Genomic DNA, 9,195 nt, shown 5'->3' with positions numbered 1-9,195 from the left:
AGTGAGAGAACTGAGGTTGATGGCTACAGTCACATCCCTGTGTACTGGAGTGAGAGAACTGAGGTTGATGGCTACAGTCACATCCCTGTGTACTGAACTGTTACATCTTAATTATTCATTCAGCTCATTGGTCCAATCACATAAAAATAGAGAACAGTGTCTTGAAATTTATCTCATTCCATGTTCAGAGACAAATGGCTCAACCATTCTTCCCATTAGTTTTTGGAGGCAAGCCCTTGTTTACAGATGGCAAGCACGTGCTGACAGTCTGATGGCAAGTACATGCTGGTAGTTTCCAAAGCTACTGTATGAAGAGGATGCTGAAGGCCATCACTATACAGCATATGGACATAAGGACTCTTGCGTTCACCAATTTGGGCACACTTCCAAAATATTCCCAATAGTCCAGTTTTATTTCTGTCCAGGATGCTGGGTGCCAGGGATAGGAGATAAGCACATGTACATGTAAGCAGCAAGATTACAGTCAATAGACTCTGAAAATTGAAAATGGCAGACATAGTGAGGCTGGTGCTGGTCCAGCCACATCACCCTTCCGGGCCAGGGCGGAAGAGGATGCGCGGCCACTGGGTAGATTATATTTTAAATGATCCTTATGATCCAGATGGTATTTCAGATTCTTGCAACACATCAAAAATCACGTGAGCACACATTTTTCCCCCCCTTGGCAATAGCATTGAGGGGAATGTCTGATTGAAAAAGCTTCTTTCTAGTTGAATTCCAGTGAGTGTATTTGTTAAATCTATTTATACATAGAGTAAACTCTGGTTTAGCTATCACACACAGAATCAAAATATATACATTTAATGCAATGGGAGTAAGCATAGCCAATGGTTTGGAGATTAATATATCCCACTGCAAGGTTGCCCTTGAGAGTGATGAAGGCCAGAGCTTGGAAGGCACAGCTGGGGAAAGGGAAAAGGGTCTTACATGTGACAGGGTGAAAACACAGACCCACATCCTGCCTCTGTTACCATGTATGGACTGGCCTTAGACATGGTAGTTGACCTCACCTCTGCCTATTTCTCTTCATCTGTAAAATGGGATGATGATAAAAAAAATACCTATTCCTCAGTAATGATCATCAGAGGCAAAGAAGTGACAGATATATTAGGACTTACTACTCCTTTTTGATTTGGACCTTCTGCTTGGGTTCTTCAGATAGACAAAATCAATAAGATGCTGGCATATTGGTTTCCTAGATACTTAGGGGGATGGTCCTAGGGCTTTCTGCAGATACCCCAGTCTAAGGATGCTTGGGTGTAGGGATCAGAAGAAGCCCTGAGTGATAAAGTCCTAAGTGAATGCGTACTGTTGACATGGATACAGCCAAGACAAGGACCAAGGCCTTGGGCCCACGGAAGACTGGCAAAGCTGCCTTTTTCTGGTCCAACTATAACTGTACGGAGGGTTAACCAGTGTGTATAAGACTAGCAACTGCAGCTTCCTCCTCCCAGATGTTTACAATGTGAGACTGCTAACCTAGAGAGACCTCCTACCGAGACTAGCTAACCCCTTCCCCTGTGCTGTCACAGCCACACTGAGGGCCCCCATTGCTTAAGGGAGTAAGTTCCATCAAAGTACACACACCCCACCTGACCACAGCCTTTTTGTATGAGTGTCTCTGTGTCCATCCTTTCTTTATTTCACTGCTGCTCCTAGTCAGGGTTCAGGCTTAGAATTATATAAATAGAGTATTGGCTTATAACCTGCAGTTATCCTATGTAATTTAACTTATCCCTAGATTATTTATACCTGATCTGTACATACTTTGTTAACATCTGCAATACTATATTATTTAGGGAATAAAGACAAATAGAAGGAGTGTGAATATATTGAATCTGCTACAACTATTAGCTTTGGAATGTTTTTAATCCACAGTTGGCCAAGTCTGTGGCTACAGAACCTGGGGATATGGGCAAAGGGTAGGGGGTGGAATTGAACGGATAGATGAGAGTGGATCTAGCAGAGGAGTGAGTGCAATGTGATATTTGAAAGTCCCAGGACACTGTTCCCAACTTGGGACCCTGGTGGTGTGGCATGGCTCAAGTCCGAAGGTCTTAAAACCAAGGCTGTATTATTCCTTATCAGAAGCAACAGGTTTGAGCATCTGGAGGGGGGGCAGTGACAAAAATTCTGGTGTTCACAAACCAGGCAGCCTGGATTTCTGATGTCCCAGGACATCATGGGTGAGAAGCCAACTCGTCTTTCCTCCACCTTCTCTTCTATCCTGGCTCCTAACAGTTAGGACAAGGCCCATGACACTGAGGGTGCATCTTCTCCACTCAGCTCACAACTCAATCTGCCCATCTCCTCCAAAGTATGCTCACAGGCACACCTATGACTAACCCTCGCCAGTCCTCCAGGAATCCCTAGTCCAGTTAAGTATCACTTAAAATCAATCATCAGTTCCCCAGGAGCTTCTACCAAGTTCTTGAATATTTTAGTCGCAGTCTTTAAACTCTAAAGCCTGCCTCCTGTGACATTCTTCATGTAACAAAGCCACAACTCCTAAGTCTCCCTAAATAATGCCACAAACTGGTGGTCAAGTATTCAAATACCTGAGCGTATAGGGATAGACTGGAACGGAAGATATGAAATTAAGTTGGGTGGTGGTGGTACATGTCTTTAGTTCCACCACTCTGGAGGCAGAATGTAATTCTCTCTTTGTGAGTGTGTGGATCTCAGGTTAATCTCTGTGGATTCAAGGCTAGTTTGTATATAGAGCAAGTACCAGGACGGGGACTACAGAGAGAAACCCTGTCTCAAAAAACCAAAATAATGATGATGATGATGATGATGATGATGATGATGATGATGAATAAAAATTAAAGAAATAAAAAATTACAAAACTACTAGAAGAAATCACAGGAGAAACACTTCAGGGGTTGCTCTGGTCAAGAATTTTTGGATAAGACTCCAAAGCACTGGAAACAAAAGCAAAAGTGAACATATAAAACTACATCAAGCTGGATAGTGGTGATGCACGCCTTTAATCCCAGCACTTGGGATGCAGAGGCAGGCAGATGTCTGAGTTAGAAGCCAGCCTGGTCTACAGAGTGAGTTCCAGGATAGTCAGGGCTACACAGAGAAATCCTGTCTCGAAAAACCAAAAACCAAACATAACCAAAACAAAACTACATCAAACAAAAAAGCTCCTGTAACAACAAAACACATCCATCAGGAGCAAGATAGGAGAAATACTTATGTCTATGCACCAAACAATGGGTTAATTTCCAGAATATATAAGGAACTAAAACAACTACAAAGCAAAATAATACCAATAATTCAATTTAAGAATGGATAAATGACTTGAATAATACTTCTCAAAAGAGGAACTGGTCAATAACTGTATGGAAAATTTTCAGTACCACCCATTATGGTGGTTGAATGAGAATGACCCCCATAGGTGCACATAGTCTAATGCTTATTCATCAGGGAGTGGAACTCTTTGAAAGGATTATAAGGATTAGGAGGTATGGATTTGCTGGAGGGAATGTGTCACTGAGGGTGGGCTTTGAGATTTCAAAAGTCCATGCCATCTGTCTTAGGGTTTCATTGCTATGAAGAGACAACATGGCCAATACAACTCTTCTAAGACAAACCTTTAGTTGGAGCTGGTTTAAAGTTTCAGAAGTTCAGTTCATTATCATCATGGTGGGAAGCATGATAGCATGCAGGCAGACTTGGTGCTGAGGGAGCTGAGAGTTCTACATCTTGATCTAAAGGCAGCCAGGAGACTATCTTCTGCAAATATCCAGAAGCAAGTCTGATTCCACATTGGGCAGGGCTTGAGAGTAAAGACCTAAAAGCCTACCTCCACAGTGACATATTTCCTACAATAAAGCCACACATACTCCAGTAGGGCCACACCTTCAAATAGTGCCGCTCCCCATGGACCAAGCAGATTCAAACCACCATACCATCCCAATCTCTCTCTTTCTTTGCTTATGGATCAAGATATAAATCTCTAAGCTACTTCTCTAGCACCATGCATGCTGCCATGCTCCCAACATGAAGATGATATACTAAACCTCTGAACTGTAAGCGAGCCCCCAATTAAATGCTTTCCTTTATAAGAGGTGCCTCGGACATGTTGTCGCTTCATAGTGATAGAACAGTAACTAAGACTCTAATCAGCAGAGATAAAACAATGAGCTAATCTCACCCCAGTCAGAATCACTATTATTGAAAAGACAAAAGAGAATAAATTTGATGAGAAAGTGGGAGAAGTAGAGGCTCTCACACATTATTAGTGGGAATGTAAACTGGTTTCCAATTACAGAAAACAGGGTGGGTTCTCATTTGGAAGTGCCACTACTGAGTGTATAGTCAAAGGAAATAGGAGTTGTATGTTAGAAAGACATAGACCTCTTCATGAACTAATCTAGATGTCCATCAATAAATGAACAAGCAGAATAATGTGAAGCAGTTAACAGAACAGCATTTAAGCCAGTGGTTTTGTATCTTTCTAATGCTACAATTGATCTGCATGTTGTGGTGGTCCCCCACCCGAAAATTATTTAATTGCTACTCCATAACTGTGATTTTGCTACAGTTCTGAATTGTGATATAAATATGTGATATGCAGAATATCTAATAGGCAACCCCTGTGAAAGGGGTCAAGACCAACAGGTTGAGAACCACTGACTTAAAAAGAATGAATTCTGTCATTGTCAGCTGTCATGCGGAACTGAAGAATACCCCGTTGAGTTAAATAAGTCAGGTACACAAAGACAAAGGTGGTATAATTTTACTTATTGGTACAAACTGAAGAGCTGATCTCATAGAAATAAATATGGAATCGTTTCCAGAGCTGGGAGAGAGAATGGAGAAAGAGAAGATGGAGGAAGGGTGGTTAAGGGTGCACGTAGGTGAGACAATGGTCTCCAGTGTTCTAGAGCATAGCAGAATAACTGTGGCTGATGACTCTATCAATTGGAGATTTTGAAATGAGATCTCAGATTATTTTGAATATTATCAACATAAAGAAATATAAATGCCTAAGATTTCACATATGCTAATTACTCTAACTGGTCATCTCTCTCTCTCTCTCTCTCTCTCTCTCTCTCTCTCTCTCTCACACACACACACACACACACACACACACACAGAGAAATGTTACATTGTACTGCAACAAACATGTATAATTGCTATGTGGTAGCAAAAATAAAAGCAAACAAATGTTAAGAAACCTGGGATTCATTTTCACTTAGTCATCAAAGAAATGGATATGGAAACAGTTCTACCTATCAAACTGATTAAGGTTTATCACTGCCAAATTAAGTCACCAGTATGCATATATGTATTGGCAAATAATATATTTCTAGAAAACAATTAGGCGATGTGTATACATCGAGAGACTTAAAACCAGTCATTCCCTTGATCTCTTGGCATTCATTCTAGAAGAATAAGAAAGCAAGACAGTGATCTGAAGAATTTTAAATAAGGGAAAGTCTGGATGTGATGGGACATGTCTGTATTCTCATCTCTGTGGAGGCAGAGGCAAGAGGCTCCCTGGACAGCCACATTGGTGGGCTCCAGGTTCAAAACATAAGATGGATAGAAACTGAGGAAAATACCCAAAGCCAACCTCTGTCCTCTGCATTCACTTGCACACAAATGCATATGTGCTCCCCTGCAACATGCACACATATAGCCATACACACAAATGCATATGTGCTCCCCTGCAACATGCACACACATAGCCATACATACAAGGGACCAAATACACAAGAATATTATAAATAACTTATGAGCAACAAATTAAGACCCTTGTCCTAAGGAAAGGGGACTTCTGACAAATCGCACAAGCAAGGCTCAGTAGTCCATCCATCCCTTTAATTTCAGCAGCCAGAAGGCAGAGGCAGATGGATCTCTGTGCGTTAGAGGCTAGACTGATCTATACTGTGAGTTCTAGGTCATCCAGGGCTACCAACAAACAAACAAACAAACAAACAAACACCAACCAAACCAAACCATACCAAACAAAACAGAAAAAACTCAGATGGCCTTACTCCTGAATAGTGCTGAATATTTGAGGGACTGGTAACACAAACTTGGAAAAAATTAGAAGAAGGAGAAGGAGGAGGAGGATGAGGAGGAGAAGGAGAAGGAGAAGAAGGAGAAATAGAAGAAGGAAGAGGAGGAAGGGGAAGAGGAGGAGGAGGAAGAGGAGGAAGAGGAGAAGGAGTAAAAAGAGGAGAAGGAATACTTCCCAGTTCCTTCTATGATGTCAAGCTTACTCTGACATCTTAAGAAAACTGTATACCTACCTATCAATTCATACGTGCACTCTCATTGTGTATATGAAGATGCTGGAGAGTCCAGAAACATTCCTGGATTCCCTGGACCTGGAGATTCAGGCAACTGTGAACCACTGTGTAGGTACTGAACCAAACCCAGGTCCTTTGTAAGAGCAGCAAGTGCTCTTAACCACGGTGGCACCTCTTCAGTGCCAGACAACAATTCCTGACATGGTTTTAGCACAGCCCATCCCACAACATGTAGAAAAGATAATACGTCATGATTGAGGAGGGTTTATCCCTGAGCTGCTTGGGAGATTTAATATTTTAAAAATGGGCCTAATTTACCAGGTAAACACACTGGAAAACAAAACTGCAAGATCACTCTCCAGGTGCCAAGCAATTATTTGAGATGATCCAGCATGATGGCAATGGTCAGAAAACTAGGACTAGATGGGCTTGTCACCAAAGAAGTAACTATGAAAACTTTACAACAAAGGGAGTTTCTCCATATGACTCTGAGTGGGGCAAGACTTTCTGGACCTTTTCAATCCAGCATTGTACTGAAGGTTCTAGAGATGTCAGACAAGTAAAAAACATAGATAGCTCTGAAAGGAGAGAGAGGGGTTTTATTCACAACGAAACACAACTGTCTATAAGACTCATCCATCAGAATCTAGAAAACAATTAAGCGCTAATAATAAGCTTAGGAAACAATGCAACAGTCACAGTATTTGGCTGTGGACAACGAGAAAGCAAACTAAAGGGCTGGGTGTACAGTTCAACAGTTGAGTACTTGCCCTGGCTTCCATCCCCAGCACTGCAAAAATAAAAGCAAGCTAAGATCATTTACAATGCTATCAAAAATATAAAATACTTGGGCTAGACCCAAAACATGTGTAAACCTATACATTGAAAAATTGTCTACTATAATCAAAATGAGAAATTCAAAATGATCTGAATGTGTGAAGGGCAGAATCATATTGATGAATCAGATTTACTATTTTGTTGGGATTTAAAATTTATTTATTTATTTATATGAGTACACTATAGCTGTCTTCAGACACACACCAGAAGAGTGCATCAGATCCTCCCAGTACAGATGGTTGTGAGTCACCATTTGGTTGCAGGGAATTGAACTCAGGACCTCTGGAAGAGCAGTTAGTGCTCTAAACCACTGAGTCATCTCTCCAGCTGTTAGTATTTTTATTCTCATGAGACCAATCTATATGTTCACTGCAATCCTAATTAAAATTCTAGTTATATTTTAAATATTTTTATAGCAATTCTAGAGCTTTGCAGTGTCTGCTTTCAAGACTTACGATATGGCTGCAAAAACAACACATTTACACTTTTTGTGAAAACATTTATAGTTCCTTTGATGAGGAATAGTGATCTGGGAAGGTATAAACCAAATAAACCCTTCATCCCCACTTTGCTTTTTGGCCAATGATTCACAGTGATCCAGAGCAGGTTGGGTGGGGATTGTGATGGGGAGAGAAATGATTCCCAAAGCTCCTAAGGACACTTGGGAGAGGGCAGGCAAAGAGAGAGCCTACTTTTTCCATTCCCTTTATATAGGCTGCTAGTGGAAGGGTGTCCAGAATGAAAGTGCATCTTCCCATCTCAGAGATATGGATTAGATCTGGGCCATGGTAGCACATGCCTTTAATCCCAGCACTCAGGGCACAGAAGCTGCCAGATCTACAGAGTGAGTTCCAGGCATTTGGAACAACAACAACAACAAAATGGATTAGAAGTGGGTCTTCCCTTTTCAAATTATTTAATTATGAAAAAAAAAATCCCTTGAAAACTCTGCACCAGGAACACCAGGTAATGCCATCCCCATCCCCTCACCCTCCACCCCTCACAAGCTCCCCACAAGCCCCTGGTGGCCAACTCCCCTGAAAGCACACCTAACAATGACACAGTATACCCCATCCCCTGCATTCCATTTCCCATACCACAACTTTGCCTGCATGCCCAGAGACCTGCCAACACCAGTCACAAACAGGTAAGACCCCGCCCCAAGCCCTTGTCCCACATACTCCACTAAAATACACCCATCAGCCTTAAACTGCACCCCACACCCTGAACTTCATTTTCCAACCCACAACCTCACTACTGGTTTTCCTGGAGGCCCTCAGGCACCAGGGACCCCGGATCATACGGGTACTAGGGACCCCAGAGACAAGGTTAGCCCCCAAGACCCCAGACCTCACAGACCATAAAAACTCAGGAGAAACATCCTCCTGGGCCTGAACACTAGCTAGCTAGTACCAGAACTGCAGGCTACTCAGGCCAGTAGACAGAGAGGAAACAGAAACCCAGGGGAGAAATATCCCCTAAACTCCCATCCAACATGGACATACCCAGAAACCCTCATCTAAACCTATAACAACTGCCTACAGAACACCACATAGATTTGACCACAAAAGAAAATCCTCCTCCACATAATTGTCAAAACACTAAATGTACAGAACAAAGAAAGAGTATTAAAAGTTGCAAGGGGGTAACAAACAAACAAAAAACAGCGAAGTAACATATAAAGGCAGACCTCTCAGAATTTCACCTGACTTCTCGCCAGAGACTTGAGAGCCTGGGCTGTTATCCTGCACTCTCTCTTAGACCACAGATGCCAGTCCAGACAATACCCAGCAAAACTTTCAGCGACCATAGAGGGAGAAAACAAGATATTCCATGACAAAACCAAATCTAAACAATATCTATCCACAAATCCAGTCCTATAGAAGGTACTAGAAGGAAAACTCTGACCCAAGAAGGTTAACTACATCCAAGAAAACACCGGAAATAAATAATTCCACACTAGCAAAATGAAAAGAGGGGAGGCTCACACACACTTGAGCATGTGTGTGTTCTCTCTCTCTCTCTCTCTCTCTCTCTCTCTCTCTCTCTCTCTCTCTCTCTCTCT

The 9,195-nt window shown here is 42.0% G+C and overlaps 1 protein-coding gene and 1 pseudogene across 2 annotated transcripts in view; both read right to left on the bottom strand.

The window, feature by feature from the left end:
- Kcnk13 (potassium two pore domain channel subfamily K member 13) overlaps window positions 1–9,195 on the bottom strand; it is a 94,736-nt gene that overhangs the window by 24,448 nt on the left and 61,093 nt on the right. The window lies entirely within an intron of this gene.
- On the bottom strand, window positions 271–551 carry LOC110324583 (annotated as a pseudogene).

The sequence above is a fragment of the Mus pahari genome, chromosome 7 (genome assembly GCF_900095145.1).
Source record: "Mus pahari chromosome 7, PAHARI_EIJ_v1.1, whole genome shotgun sequence".
Taxonomy (NCBI): domain Eukaryota; kingdom Metazoa; phylum Chordata; class Mammalia; order Rodentia; family Muridae; genus Mus; species Mus pahari.
This window is presented reverse-complemented; position numbering and strand designations above follow the sequence as displayed.